The sequence below is a fragment of the Pseudonaja textilis genome, chromosome 3 (genome assembly GCF_049901715.1).
Source record: "Pseudonaja textilis isolate UNSWEBS1 chromosome 3, rPseTex1.2, whole genome shotgun sequence".
Taxonomy (NCBI): Eukaryota; Metazoa; Chordata; class Lepidosauria; order Squamata; family Elapidae; genus Pseudonaja; species Pseudonaja textilis.
In genome coordinates this window covers 28,659,128-28,675,842 of record NC_141992.1, presented here as the reverse complement: position 1 = coordinate 28,675,842, position 16,715 = coordinate 28,659,128, and the positions used below count along the sequence as shown (strand labels likewise).

The 16,715-nt window shown below is 35.6% G+C and overlaps 1 protein-coding gene across 2 annotated transcripts in view; it reads right to left on the bottom strand.

Annotated features, from left to right (window-relative positions):
- The window catches only part of PTPRT (protein tyrosine phosphatase receptor type T), a 678,367-nt gene that overhangs the window by 278,150 nt on the left and 383,502 nt on the right, over positions 1–16,715 (bottom strand). The window lies entirely within an intron of this gene.

Sequence of the window (16,715 nt, the reverse complement as noted above, 5' to 3'; positions counted from 1 at the left end):
GTTAGGTATTGTGAATGAAACAGTAGTGATGAGACAGATATAGAAAACATAATTGGGCCATTCAGATACCAATGAATGAATGAGATTATCACTGATTAGTCAGTTTATGTTAAGAAAAAAAACTTTATTTCATATACATGGTTTACACCTAAAATAATTCCTACATTCTCATGGCAAAGAATTGACCATAAATCTAAAGCACAATTAATATGATTAGTTTTGATGATGAATTGAAGGGAGTTAGTGAAGGATACAAGATTGGTGAAGGGTTCTGAATACAATGCCAATAAATTTTCGGTAGTGTCCAGAAATGCATACTCACAATATGAACATGGTAGAAAAGAAGTTAAAGAAAGTAGGAGGAGAAAATATAGATCCTGTTTTAGCAAGCAATAGAAGAGAGATTAATCTCTGAATAAAAAATAATGGAAAAGGGGCATAAATAGAATACAGAAACTGATGGGACCAAGTAAGGAGCATTATCTTATAGAATGTCACCAAACTGAAGAATGCTAATCTGGTGAAATGAAAAATAAAAGAGACAATGGATGAGGGCAAAAACATAATATTGAAGATACTGTTGTTACAAAAAAAAATGAGGCTGAGACAAAGATATTTATATAGAAAGAAAAAGGTAGCTGCCAAAACTGTAGTATAAGATAACAAGGAATAGATAAATTTTTTAAAAGCAAGTGAATGCATAACAATTTTGATTGACGTTTTTAAAAATATTTGAGAATGAATGAAGGGGCTAGATCAGGGCTATCAAACTTGATTTCATTGAGGGATGCATTAGGATTGTGTTTGACCTTGGGGGGCCAGGGTGGGCATGATGAGGGTGGGCATGGCCAGCATGAAAATCACTCATGTTGGGGGGCTCCTATGGTGGCCCAAGCAATCTGCCAGCAAAACAGCCCTCGCAAGCTCCATTTTCGTTGGCAGAGGCACCAGGGGCCAGTCCTTCACTGTTTCCAGGATGGTCCCATGGGCCAGATCTAAGCACCCCACAGGTCAGATCCAGCCCCTGCCCTTGAGTTTGACACACCTGGGCTAGAGAGCTTCCAACTCATTTGATTTGAGATTAAACTGATTTAAGAAATGCTAAAGGAAAGTTTGGGAAAACGTGTGGGAATGATAAATAATACACTAAAAATGGAGATGATTCAAATGCCATAAAAGTTAATTTGCAAGAAAGAGCTGATAAAATGCAAATAATACATTCTGAGAGAATATTTAGACATAGAAAGGCTGCAAGGGTGTATGGTGTAATTGGCAAAACTGCTGACAGAGTGGCTATCCAACTCTTTAAATATATGTGTGAAGACTGCATCTGTGTCTGACAAATTGGAGCAATGTTGTTATTGTTCCTCTATAGAAGATGGAAAGTAGCAAACCCAAATGAAAAAATGATAAGGGAATTGAGTTACTAAGAATTCTTGTGAAGATATTTGGCAGAACTCCGACAGAAAGAGTTTGAAAAGTAACATGAGCAACAGTTAGAAGTTCAATGTAGCTTTATGCAGGCAGATTTTTGTTATTCAGAAGGTCAGTGAATACTATATGAATGGAAGGGAAAATATATACACTAAGTGAATAGGCTTGAACTATAAAACATTTTTCCTGAATACAGAATTGAAAGGTTGGTTGCTAAATGCAATTAGTATGCAAAATAAATAAAGCATGCATGAAAATAAAAAAAATAGTAAGAAAAGATATTTCATGTCTCTTTCATTGTCGAATGTACTTATAGATAAATATCAAAGAACAATTGTGATGTTATAGTATGTTTTTTTTTAACCAGACACCACAGTATATAATGATGTCCAAAGCCAGCAACACTTCCAGTCCTTACACTGCCGACTCCATTGGTCCTGCTATTATTATGCCACAGTGGCGCAATGATTAGAATGCAGTAGTGCAGGCAACTTTTGATGATCACCAGCTGACAGCAATATGTTAGTTCAGGTCGCACTAGTTTAAGGTTGAATCAGCTTTCCATCCTTCCGAGGTCAGTAAAATGAGGACCTAGATTGTTGGGGCCAATATGCTGACTCTGTAAACCACTTAGAGAGGGCTGTAAAGCACTGTGAAGCAGTATATAAGTCTAAGTGCTATTCCTATTACCATAAGTGCTAAATACTGTAGCTGATAAATGGTTAGCTATTGGGGTCAGCTCTAATCCCAACCAGCTTCCAGAAAATTTATCAATTTGGCTCTTCTGAGGCAGTATGAGCCAACTCCAGTCTACCAGTGAGTATATATAAATGTGTATGCAGACAATTCTGTGTTGCTGGCTGAATAATTAGCAGAAAACATTGGCTAGATGGTATGATGCAAGGAGAAATATGGATCTGAACTTTCATGTATCAAAGCCTAACGCAGTATATTTGACAAGGATAATGGAGCACAGAACTAGCAAGTTATATTACATATTGTGACTAAAAATGAATATGTCTGCCTTGCTACTATGTTTACTCAATATGGCAAAATGGATAAAGATATGCAAATGCTGAAAGAAAAATGGTGGGCAGTTCATGATCTATTGTAAGAAATGAATGTTTTTCAAAAGAAGTGAAAATGTATGCATACGAGAGCGTGCTACATCTCACTTTGTTATATGAAAATGAGAGTGGAATATGTCAGGAGAAGCATAAAAATAATATGAATGCAATGGAAACAAGGTATTAAAGAAATATTTAAGATATAACAAAAATATTTATGATATAAGAAGTGGAATAAAGAATAAATGACACTGAATGAATGTGGTTTGAATCTAATTAATGAGTAACCAATATCCTACCCACCCACCTCAAAAAAGTGTGAGAGGATGAGGAATGAATGGATTGAGAAGAAGGGGAAGTCTGGGGAAATTGTTGTTGAATGGATCTAATGAACTCATCAGAATGAAAGAGGTAAGAAGTTTTAAGAACAAAAGGGAATGCAGAAATAATATATGGCTGTAGTGGAAGTGAGGATGAATAGAATGTTATAAAAAGGTGTAGTGAATAGTTTGATTTAAATAAAATTTAGCAATGTCTACTTTATTTTCTTTTTTCTTATTTATGTGTTGTATTAGTTTGGCTATTATCCACTTCTTTTATGTGCTTTATCCCAAAACAGAATAATGCAATGGGATGGGCATGCACAATACATACACACATACATACATACATACATACATACATAAATACATAAATCCGTATGTACGTACATACGTGTGTGTGTGTGTGTGTGTGTGTGTGTGTGTGTGTGTGCAGATAAATAATATAAATAATTTTGGCAGCCTCAGTAGCAATTCAACACAGTTTTACAGTGATGAGTTTGTGGAGGATCTTGAGGGAGGGGGGACTGACATGCACTTGGACTATTGGATTTATACGATTTGTCCCAAAGTAGTCATTTAGCTGAGCTATAGAGTAGGAAAGCATTGTTTAAGTTTTGTTTAGCACAAATCATTATTAACCTCTAGTTATTTGGATCCTTATCCAACCTTCCTATGGCCATATTGTGATCTTTCACTCTCCAATCAGTGAAATCCTTACCCTTAATTTCAAATCTTTAAGTTTATTTAGATATAAAGCAAAAGTTAAATAACACATTCAGTCATATTTTATTACAATTTCACACATTCTTGAAGAATGAACACTGTCAATCAAACTAATGTTCAGACTAAAACATACTATATTAAAACCCATCTTTTTGCTAGTTCATTAAGATTAAGAGAAAACAAAAGCTTTATGGTGTTGCACACAACTAAATAAATTAATACATCCAAGATAGAAATGAAAAAAGAACTTCAATTGTTCTTTAATAGCTAGCAAGCAAGAGATAATTTATCCCGGAACATTTGTCTATTTTCACAAATGCACCAAGGTTCATGCAGGACCCTGTACTTTCTTAAAGGTATTTGTTAATTGCTATCCTTCTAACTGCATAGAAAAGAATGTGAAGTTTATGTATAGCTAAAAAGAAATCAGAAACTGAAACACCAGAATAATTTATAGAAGCACAGCTTGATATGAAAATAAATAGCTAAACACATACCAATATGTGGGGAAGGAATGCTTATTTCTGTATCTTACAGATGCTTACACTCAGTGACAGAGGTAAGAGGAAAAAATATCTAAAGTAATTGTAACCCACTTTTGATATAATGCATCTTGAGAACAGGAGAAGTAGGCCGAAGTGTTCTCAATTCCATTTTAGAAGACAGTGCTCAACTATATAGTTTCTATTGGGATATGTCTATTACATCGTTGCAGCAAAAATAACAAAAATACTTGTGGCACTTTGACAAACTTATTATGGAAAAAGGGAGCTTCTGTGAAATATACTCTACTTTGTGAAGAAAGAGAAAGGGAATTGGGGGAGAATGAAAAAAAAAAAAAAAAGACAAAATATATTGAAACTACCTACCAATAATGACTATTTATAAAATGTTATGTATGACATATGGCTTTTCCAACAGAGGTAGAATTTCAGGATGAATGCAAATTGAGCCCATTAATCAGCTCACTTTGTTACTGAATGATTTTACCTGTCATGTCTGACTCTGGGGCATGGGGCTCATCTCTGTTTCTTGGCCAAGGAGTCAGTGTTCTCTGAAGACATTTTCTGTAGTCATATGGCCAGCAAAGCTATATGCCAAAGGTACATGGAACACTGTTATCTTCCCACCAAAGTGGTACCTATTAATCTACTCACAGTTGCATGCTTTTGAATGACTAGATGGGCAGGAATGGGAGCTCATGCTGTTGTAAGATTCTCGAGTCTCAAATCCAGACTGTCAGCTTTCCAGTTGACAAGTTCACCATCTTTAACTGCTGAGTCATCACACCCTCTTGCTACACGTTATTTTTTTTTTTTGCTTTAAAAACATATAATAATAATAATAAAGCAGACACAATTCATATATACTTAGGTAAAAGTAGGTAAAATAAAAACCCCAGTGCCTTCTTCTTGTCGAACTATGTCTGTTTTTAGGCAATGGTGTAGCTTCAGAAGTAACAGTATTGATTGCATTGTCTTGAAAGTCATTGGAAAGGATGACCAATTCACTGCATCTTGCTAAAATATTCTAGATTATCAGGTAAGTAGTCCAAAGTCATCTAGCTGGTTTCATGTCTAAAGTGAGACTTGAACTCACAGTTTCTAGTTTCCAGACAGGAGTTTTAACCACTGCACCAAATTGGCTCCCAGTAGCATCCTAGTAACTATAAACAATCAAAATTAAGCCCATTCAAGCTCTGCTTAATTTTGAAATCTAACAACCCGGACAATATGAATGTGGGTTCTACAGAAATGTTCAGAGTTATTTAGTATTAAAAAGCAACCCACACGGGATCATCTTTAAAAAAAAACAAGCAGTGGCAGCACAGTTTGCACTAAAACATAACCAGATCCAAAAAAATTATCAGACAACACATGTATAACTTTCCTATCATCCTGTCAGCTTATACATGCATAGGAGAGGATTTTGCTGATAATAGATTTTATTTCTGTCTTGTATAAAGGGCACCTATTTTCTTTATTTTTTTTAAAAAAAATGTTGATTTGGATGTTATAAATTCTGATGAATCCAGGAGCCATTTCAGATTAAGGTACTGCCAACATTTAGGTTAATGTTATTCATTTATACTCAGAGATAATGTATAATTAACCTGTGGATTGTGCTGTCAAGAAAGTGTCAGGTAAATGAAACTGTTTATATTTGTGAATGCTAAATGCTACACACAAACAAGGAGACAAAAGTTATTGCCTTATGGCTTTGCTTATTAAGTTCCCAGAAGCTTCTTCTCTAATCACTTTTGAAAACAGAATGCTGGATTAGGAACACATTGACTAAACTCTTTTCGTAGTGTTTAGCTGTTTATCCAGTAAATATGCTAACACCTGCAACCATTTCTATCATTTTAACAAACACAGCAGTGCTTTCCTTCATTCATATAATACAGCAGCCCATCATTTTTATTCATACTTAGTTGAAGAAATGACATGATTTGTGAACTATAATGTGCAGGTTAGCTCAGTTAGCTAAACCTCATACTAAGTGAACCATATGTCTAACTTAACCATGATGTCTAAACTTAACCATTATTTGTACTAGTCATCTTCCATTTGTTGCATTCCTTCTTTGATTTCCTCCTCCTTTTGACCAAAATTCATTTTAGGGAAGAAGAAGTAGCTGAATAGTTGCCTAAATCTTTTGATTGGTAGTCCCAAAGGTGCTACCAAATGCTCATAGCTGAAGAAGCTTCTTGGATGAAAAGTGAAACATCTTCAAAGAAAACTAGAAAGTCTAGTTGCTTCTTGAAAAAAAGCACCTTTGGGACAACCATGACCTGGATGACTGAGAATCTCCATAGAGATTTTTTGATTGGTAGTATTGGAGCTACCATTGGGAAGCACTTCTTGCTCTGATTCCCTTTGTTGTCATCACAAGAATAGCTTTCAGACATTTTACATTCAATGATTTAGTCTTCTTAAAGTAAGCAGTTAAGAATAATCTCCAAGAGATCAATGCCAATATGTTTCACAGGACAAAACAATGCATAATTAAGCATATAACACTATCTTTCTGGATACAATTTCCCCCACAGATGCATTAAACTCATAATACACCCTATTCTAAGATTTGGCCAGATCTTATTACACATCCCTAAATTCCAGATCTTATTTTTCAATTGTCCGTTTCTCTGTGTTCCTAAATTCTATTGATGACCAATACTGTATGCCTCAGTAAATTTACATGGTTTCTTTTCACATTACACTAAACAAATTGGTTTGACTTCATTCCTTTTTCATTTACCATGATGCACATATTATCCACCTGTGTCATTTCTACTACACGGACATCTGCCTCTGACAAATGTAATAACTAATCCTCTGCCAATTATGACTAAGAACAATCCATTTTAGAAAGTAAGAGCTAATTAGTGTCAATGTCTGAAATCACAATAACAATATTGCAAGTAAAGATACTGATTTTGATTGATTGGTTTCTAACTTTTCTTTCATTCTTGTTTCTCTTCCAAGGCTGGATTCCCTATTATGTCATTACTATTTTTGCATTATGAAGCCATGCCAAACAATTCCTCATTCATGTGGAATCAACTATAACACAGTGGAGGAGCATTAGCTTTTCATGCTGAAGGTCTGATAACTCAACCCCTAGTTATCTGGGGTAGGGTGAGGGAGGGGAATGATGAGAAAAAGCTATTTCCAATAAGTTGGAATATTATATGAACAGGGGGTTGGAGTAGAAGATGTCCAAGGTCCTTTCCAACTCTGTTATTTTGATACTATTTCCTTTTCAAGACATAATATGAATTGTGACTGCAACTTATGTGTTATGGTCTTGTATAGGAATAGTGCCAATAGTAAACTTAGGAATCAACTTTGTTATTTGTGCTTAAGGTATGCAAAACAAATATATAATATTTATATAATTATATCCCTTACCTTTTGAGTACTCATCAAATCCCTATGAGGGGAAAAAATCAGAGCAACAAATTTTTGAACTCCAATCTCCCATGTCAAAAGCTGGCACTCTAATATCTATACTATCCAGCCACCCGCTCTATACATGTTTTTTAATTTATTGCATATCCCTTCATGCAGTATCTCTTACATATAAAATAGTGGGAGAAGAGTATTAGAGAATGGCAATTGGGTGGTGAAAGACAAAATTTAACTCCTAGCTTAAAAGAGAATCCAAGCCTGCACTGTTGAGGAGGATTGAAAGGACTATCTGTTTGCTCTTTAAAGCAAGTTAGTACTAGTGTGGGAAGTCTCCAGGAATACAAAGGCTGAAGACTAGACTAGAGGCAGAAATCATGAAGGAAAGCAACAGCTACATTACACATACACACTCACACATGCACAAACATATATAGCCCTCAACTTACAACCATTCATTTTGTGATCATTCCAACAGTTACAACAGCACTGTGAAAATGACTTACAACTGGTCCTTGTTCTTTTAATAGCCGCAACTTCCTCAGAGTCATGTCATCAAAAATTCAGGGCTTAGCAATCAGCATGTATTTACAAGAGTTACAACTCCCAGATCATGTGCTCACAATTTGTGACCTTCCCAGCTGCCTTCCAAAAAGCAAAGTCAAGGGGCAAGCCAAATTCACTTAACAACCACATGATTCACTTAACAGCTATAGCTATTTACTTAAGAATGGTGTCAAAAGGGTCATAAAAGACTCACTTAATCACTGCCTTGCTTAACAATGTGAATTCTGATCCTCAATTGTGGTGATTGACCAAGGTCTACACACACTCGCATACATATCTATATACTGTACATATGCATTTTTAATGCATTTTTTAAAATAATTGTCCTACCTATACAACTGTAAACTGGAATGTCTGTCTCAAAATGATCTTTTTTTTTTCCAATTCACAAAAAAAATATTTTATTTATTTTTATTTTATTTTTTATTTATTTATTTTTGTCAATTGCTTACAAGATAATAGGTATAAATAAAAACATAGTTATGAATACATGGATACATATAAGAAAAATAAAAAATAAAAATAAAAGAAACAATAGGACAGGGACAGTAGGCACGTTGGTGCCCTTATGCACGCCCCCTACAGACCTCTTAGGAAAGGGGCGAGGTCAATAGTAGACAGTCTAAGGTTAAAGTTTTGGGGGTTTGGGAAAGAAACCACAGAGTCAGGTAGAGTATTCCAGACATTCACCACTCTGTTGCTGAAGTTGTATTTCCTACAATCAAGTTTGGTGCGATTAACCATGAGTTTGTATTTATTGTTTGCTTTGTGTTGTTATGGCTGAAGCTGAAGTATTCATTTACAGGTAGGACATTGCAATGTATGATTTTATATCATACATTGATAGCCTGGATATTTACCTCCCATTGGTTTTATGATTATTGGATTTGTGATAATGATATGATTATATCATATCATTATGAAATGATTCACCTATATATTGATTATATATTGATTCGTTCATAGAACTAATTCTGTACTTTGGGTATTCATATTATCAAAACTAGTATGTAGATATCTGAAAAGAACATTCAATGACTTAGATTAATATTTTACACTAGCTATCAATTATACCATCAAACGGGTGGTTGCAAGCTCTTTAAAATTCTGCCATGGGAAATCATTTGGGTAGTTTACTTTGAGAGAGTTTGGGCTATCAGGAATATTAGTGGGTCACAGGGGTGGGATTCAACCGGTGTTACTACCAGTTCGATGAGTACGCTTTGCATTAGGTATTACACGTTGCTTCTGAGTGTAATACAACTTAAGCTGTGCTGCTCGGACAGCTGATAAGCACTGTGCACAGTTCGGTGTCTGCTGCTCTTCAGAGCTACCAGTTCTATAGAGCCGGGCAGAACTGATAGCATCCCACCCCTGGTGGGTCCCCTGTCAATTCGAAGGCAATATTTGAAACCAGAAGGAATAATATGATGCTTGTTTTCAAGCCAACTTGCTATGTTGCTGTTCCCATTCTTTCTCCTTCATCTGCTCTTTGCTGATGGCATAAATGAATGCTTGGTAATGAAGTTTATCTCAGTGATGGTTTAACAGATAACAGTTAATCAGAGTTGGAAGGGACCTTGTAAGTCATCTAGTCCAACCCACTGCCCAAGCAGGAGACCCTATACCATTTCTGGCAAATGGCAGTCCAATCTCTTCTTGAAAGTCTCAAGTGATGGCTCTCCCACAACTTCCAAGGGCAAGCTGTTCCATTGGTTGATTGTTCTCACTGCCAGAAAGTTTCTCCTTGTTTCCAAGTTAAATCTCTCCTTGTTCACTTTCCATCCATTATTCCTTGTCTGGCCTACAGGTGCTTTAGAAAATAGCTTGACCCCTTCCTCCTAGTGGCAGCCCCTCAAATATTGGAAGACCTCTATCATGGCTTCCCTGGTCCTTCTCTTTAGTAGACTAGACAAGCCCAGTTCCTGCAACTGTTCATTGTATGTTTTAGCCTTCAGTCCCCTAATCATCCTGGTTGCTCTTCTCTGTACTTTTTCTAGAGTCTCAACATCTTTATTATTATGTGGTGAACAAAACTGGAAGGAGTACTCTAGGTGTGGTCTTACCAAGGCTTTATAGAGTGGTATTAGTACTTCCCTTGATCTTGATTGTATCCCTCTGTTAATACAATTTAGGATTGCATTAGTTTTTTTGGCTGCTGCTGCACACAGCTGGCTCATATTTAGCTGGTTGTCCACTAGGACTCCAAGATCCCTCTCACAGTTATTGCTATTGAGCCTGGTTTCACCCAGTCTATATGTGTACCTCTGGTTTTTGTAGGACTTTACTTTTCTTTAAATTGAATTTTGTTTTGTTCGATATGGCCCAGTGTTCTAGTCTGTCAAGATCCATCTGGATCTTGAGCCTATCTTCTTGGGTGTTAGCTACTCCTGCCAGCTTAGTATCATCTGCAAATTTGGTAAATTCATTAATGAAGATATTGAAGAGTACTGGGCCTAAGAAGGAACCTTGTGGCACCCCACTGCTTACTTCCCTCCATGTAGACTTAGACCCATTAAGGACTACTCGTTGAGTACGGTTTGCCAGCCAGTTGCGAGTCCATCTGGTGGTGGTGCTATCCCACCTTTTTCTAGCTTACTAAGAAGTAGGTTGTGGTCTACTTTGTTGAATGCTTTGCTGAAATCTAAATATATTATGTCCACAGTATTTTGTTGGTCTACTAATTCAGTCACTGTGTTGAAGAATGAAGTAAGATTGGTTTGGCATGATCTGTTTTTAACAAACCCGTGCTGACTGTAAGCTATTACTTTACTTGTTTCTAGATGTTGGCAGACCTGGTGTTTTTTTTTTTTAATTATCTTTTCCAGTATCTTCCTAGCTATTGATGTTAGGCTGATTGGTCTATGGTTTCCTGGGTCTGTTTTTTTCTCTTTTTTTGAAGATGGGAACCACATCAGCTCAATTTATAGCATTATGTCTGATAAACTTTCTTGAGCTGCTGGCATGGATAATGGCACTTATCATTGAATTCTGTTTACTTAGTAGGAAGATGAAAAAACAAACAAGCAAAAAATTAGAACCCAGTTTTTAAATATATCAGAATGAAGAACAACCATAGAGATGGGTATTAACTGAAATATGCTTCCATAGGGTAGGGAATAAAATCTGTTTCTTTGTAAAAGGTTGCATTTATTTCATTTTTATAAAAAAAAAAAACAGTCAAATTCTGCCTGTAGCTTAGTATTTTATAGGCAATAAATATCGGGAGTGTTTCTGTTTTGCTTTGATATGTTAGTTTATATGAATTTAATGGACTGAGCAGTGTCAAAGAAAATAGTAAAATGAAGAAATGTGTATTAGGCCACATAGCACAATTCTGAAGATGCTTGTGAAATTTGTTCCAGAACTTGTAGCTATTTAGAAAAATCATTTTTTTCAAGTAACTTCCATGTTAAATGTTCTGTTTCCCCTTCTGCAACTGTGCAAATCCTTAATCAGGCAATAACCAATGATTCGGTGTTATGTTTTACATTTGTTTGCCATCCAGAGTTTCATTGGTATAGATAGGCAGCTATATAAATTTGTTAAATAAATGGATAACTAAAGTACTGAATATAACTTTATGAGATTTTTGAGATTATTTTCTATCTCATTTTTTTTTGTTTGTTAACAAGAACACAAATTTTACCAAGATCAGATAGCAGGCTTTCTTTGAACATAGCTTGTGAATATCAAAGGATTCATAAACCTTATGTTACAAAAACATTATAATAACAGATCAATGAAATAATAAATAAAATACATACTGCTAATATAAACTATCATTTTGTAAAGCAATACTTTTCATAATCAATATTCACTCTAATTTTTATTCTTATTAATAAATCAAAAGCTTTTGTCAAGTTCTGAAAGAGCACATCCATTTTATGATCAAGTATTCTAGCCATCACAAATTGTTATGTCACAATCTCTCTAACTTACATTGAACTGTGAACCTGATCATATAACTACTTTGATATAAAGAAAGTTGGAATTTTTAGGGAGAGTAAAAACATATTTTAAAGTTTATAATTTATTTTCCACCATGTAAAGAAACACAAATGAAACATGCTATTTTCTGTCAGAAAATTGTTAAAAGTTCAGAACCAAGTCAAAATATTTTGGTACCTGAAGCAGAATAGAAAGTGATACTGTCCATCTATTCATGCCAAGATATTATACAGCTGACAATTTATTACTCTTGTGTGATATTCAAACTCTGCTACTTTAAGGTACTAAATAATAGAAGCAGTCCTATACAAACAATTTCCTGAAATCCTTCTCATATCTTTTTGACCAGCAAGAGTGTATATTAGGGTTAACATATTAGCCCACAAAGCTAAAATCTAAATGGATGTCATAGTAATCAGAAAACACAGCAAGTCTAAATGTGCAATTTCACTTTTTATTTAGTGAAACATCAGCATGCAACTTGAAATCAGTGTAATTTTTCTGTGGTTAATGTTCTCATAAATACTTTCCTTCACAGTAAAACAGATGTTCACTCATGGATTTCCTTCTTAGTTGGAACTAGGCATAATTTAAATGCTGGAAAATCTTTCTTTTATAGCTCCAAGGCTACATTAACATCTACAAAGAAAAGGGGCCGATACTAATATTGGAAGTTGCATGAAGCACAGCAGATGTAGAACATCGTATTAAAGAGTTCTTTGGTTACATGACAATCTCTCAGGAGCACTGACATCTGTATTAAAAACTCTGTAGCTGAATACCAAGACTGAGCCTCAAGTATTATAACAAACAAAAGACAACAAACAATCTATAATTATCAGAAATTGTGACTGGAGTTGCTTAAAACAATTCTTTACAAAACCAATTTTGATTGCAGGCTGTGGTATATATCAGAAGCATAGGTTTTTAAAAGTTAAACAGGAAATGAAACATGCATGATGATCACCCATAATGAGCTGGGTGAGATGTTATTATCCACATTTCTCACTGTTTATGCCACCTGCAGCATCTAGAGCAACTCTTTCCTCTCTCAAAAGCTATCTTATGATTGCTAAGCCTGGTACAGTTTCTTTTGGGAAAAAAAAGTCAATTCACCAAGATGGGAAGAGAACAAAGGAAGCTCAAAACATTACTTGAAGACCACCAAAAAGACACAATTGAATGTATGAAAGGCAGTCATTTTAGTGCCATTTTGAAGTCTATTTTTCAGCCCTTAAAATAGAGACAGAACTTGCAAAAGTAGTAGGAAGGGGAAATGTTTAAACCATTAGCTCCCCCGCAGCCTTTGCCTTGCTTTTCATTTCAGTGTTACAACAGCCATTATTCCTTAATATTCTCCCTTCCAATTACGGCATTATAACAGAGATTAAGAATTCAAGTTACCCACCTACCTACCTGCCCAGACAACCTACCCAATTAGATAATGGTAGCTATAATGATAGCTATAGTCCAACTCCATTCTCTTATTTGTACCGAAACCTTTGGAGCAAGGCTTGAAGGTGGTGATGGTGTAGGTTCCCTAAAATAGCCCTGTCTCTAAATGGGGCAAACATACATTTATTTATCTATAAAGCATTCTTACTCTGCCCTTTCCCATGCAGTAATAAAGTTTCAAAGAAGAAAAAGCTTCCCATGATACCAGGAGAAGCTTTCATCATCTGATTTTTATTTATAAATATTAAAAGATGTATCTATTGCCTCCCATAAAATATCTCAAAGGACCTTGCAATCAAATTCAAAAAAGAATAAAGCAACATCAAATAAAAAAGTTATTGTAAAAGTGGTACATTAAAAATGGATAGGAAATAAAAAACCTGCCTCTAATACTCAAACAGGAAAGATGTAATTGAAAATATGAACAACGTACTATAGGTGTTCCTCAGTTATTGGGAAGAGAGCTTTCCAAAGAGTAGGCATAACCCCAAAATACTGGCTTTTTCATGAATGACTATAAGAAAACAAACAAAATTCTTGGATTATCAAATAGATTCTCCTGGCATGGTGTTGAGTACCAATTAGAGGAGGTGATACCCCCAGTGTCACACCCCATAAAAACAGCAATTTGACATACATTTAAGAACAAATGGAGAATTGGTATAGAGCCTGGATCACAGAGGCACATGCTTATGCTGGTGTCTACCAGCCAGCACTTGGGCCATTACATTCTGGCCATTATATCACATTTTCTAAACCCTAATGGAAACTTTTGGATGATCCTCAAAAGCAACCCCATGCAGAATACATTGCAATAGAACAGGCAGGTGTCGGGAGAGCATGAATTATGTTGTAACGTCCTTGGAGTTTTGAGAGGGTCAAAACTGAAGTACCAGATGAAACTGGACAAGCACAAGTTAACTATGGTATCTGTCTGCCTATATTAACAAAAGCTATGTTTTCAGGACAACCCCAAACCATGAGCTTGCTTTTTCAGAGGCATTGTCACTCCATCAAGAGACAGAACAAGGTATACTGTGTAGCAGAGAATCTATAAAAAAATCTTTCTTGCACTTGAGTTCAACTTCAGCCTGTTTTGTCCTGTCAACACTCTCACAGCTTCTAGGCAATGTAATAAGATATTGACTGCCCCTCTTGAATAGACTGAGATAGCAATGTGCAATCAAATTGTTATCAGTATATTGCTAATAGACATCTTTGATGATGACAACTTTAGATGATACCTTTGAATATGTTTGTGTAGATGTTAGAAAGCAGGGGAAAATAATCTGCACCTACTTGGTCAGTCTCTCCCCATCTCTAACCATGCTACTCAAATAAGAACCAATATATATATATATATATATATATATATTCTTCAAAAAGGGACACCCCAGCCTATTTGAAAATTACAGACCAATCTCTCTATGCTGCGTCACCTGTAAAGTCATGGAATCAATTATTAACCAATCCATTATCCTCCACTTAGAGACAAACAACCTACTCTCTAATAAACAATTTGGTTTCAGAAAAAAAATATCCTGCCATCTGCAGCTCTTACACTACAAAAACATATGGACTACACAACTCGATGAAGGCAAAGTAATAGATGCAATCTACATAGACTTCTGTAAAGCCTTTGATTCAGTGGTACACGACAAACTACTCCTAAAACTAAAATCTTATGGTATCTCTGGACACTTGCATAACTGGATAGAAGCATTCCTATCAAACAGACAACAAATGGTCAAAATTGGGAGCATCCTATCAAATTCTGTACCTGTCAACAGTGGTGTCCCCCAAAGCAGTGTTTTAGGACCAACTCTCTTGATACTCTACATAAATGACCTCTGTGATCATATTAAGAACAACTGCGTCCTCTTCGCTGATAATGTAAAGCTATTCAATACCACAGACAATCCTGCTACCCTTCAAAAAGACCTATCAGAATGGTCAAACTCTCTGGTTTCTTCCCCAAACCCCAAAAACTTTAAATTTAGACTTTCTACTATTGACCTCACCCCTTTCCTAAGAGGTCTGTAGGGGGGGTGCATAAGCACACCAACGTGCCTACCGTCCCTGCCCTATTGTTTCTTTTATTTTTCTTATATGTATCCATGTATTCATAACTATGTTTTTACTTATACCTATTATCTTGTAAGCAATTGACAAACCAAATAAAATAAAAATAAATAAATAAATACTGAGGAAGGTCAGAACAATGCTTCTAATCCCAGCTCCTATGGACAATCTGGAAAGGTACCATGGTTAGTTATTTCAAAGGATGTAGAGATGCTGAAAAGGACTATGAGGAGTGCACTATCCTTCTCTAAATTGTGGTGGATGGAGGTCACCCACAAAAACAATCAAGGACATCTCCATCTCATGCCAAGTCTGAACATTAATTTGAAAGAGACTAAGCAATCTGTTTTCTCTTGAATGCTTTGTAGCTATATATTAAGCTCAGTTTTAATAGACTTCTCATGGAATAAAAGTTTAGAGACCAGGTGACAGATATCAAAAACACATGGCTCCAGAGAATTCAGGTAGTTGACCTCACTCCTTCCAAAATAATGCATTAAACACTTCCCAGGTCCAATTTGTTACAGCTCTATAAAACTGTTTAGGAAGCCAGGAAGTGAGTGGGTTAAGCCAAGAAGTGACAGCCACACTATCTTCTTCCTGAGCTCCAAAGTCAAAAAGAGCTCAAACAATTCCTTTTCAGTACCCATCAGAAAAAAAATCTTCATCCATAAAGAATCTGAGCAGACTAAGTCATCCTAAAGATTTTATGCTGATTGTCAATCTGATTTGACCAGGGCAGTGAGCAGGTTGGAATTCCCTCCATATCCCTATCAATACATAAAGTAATGTGTGGTCCAAAATATGGCTATCTACAGCCTTGTAACAAGAAAGTGATTACTGCGGTATTCTAGTCCAAGGATATTTAGGGTTTTATATACAAGTAATTTAACAACTTACACTTTGACTGAATTGACATTTTGTCAGGAAGAAAAAAAATAGTAGATGCTGCCAATGACAGATGCTTTCTCCATTCATATAATTAAAAAATCATTGTGCAAAGTGCAAGTAATGGCTCTCACCCTTCAGGCATGCTCAATTTCTCAAACTTTTTACTAACTAGAAATATTTTTTTAAAAAAACAGCTTCACCCACATCAGATGCAGGGTGATTACCAGAACTCTATATAACCATTATATCTTTCCTTACTGAAATAATTTTGTTTTTATTTGTTAACCGCATGTGCTACTTTAGAAGCTCTG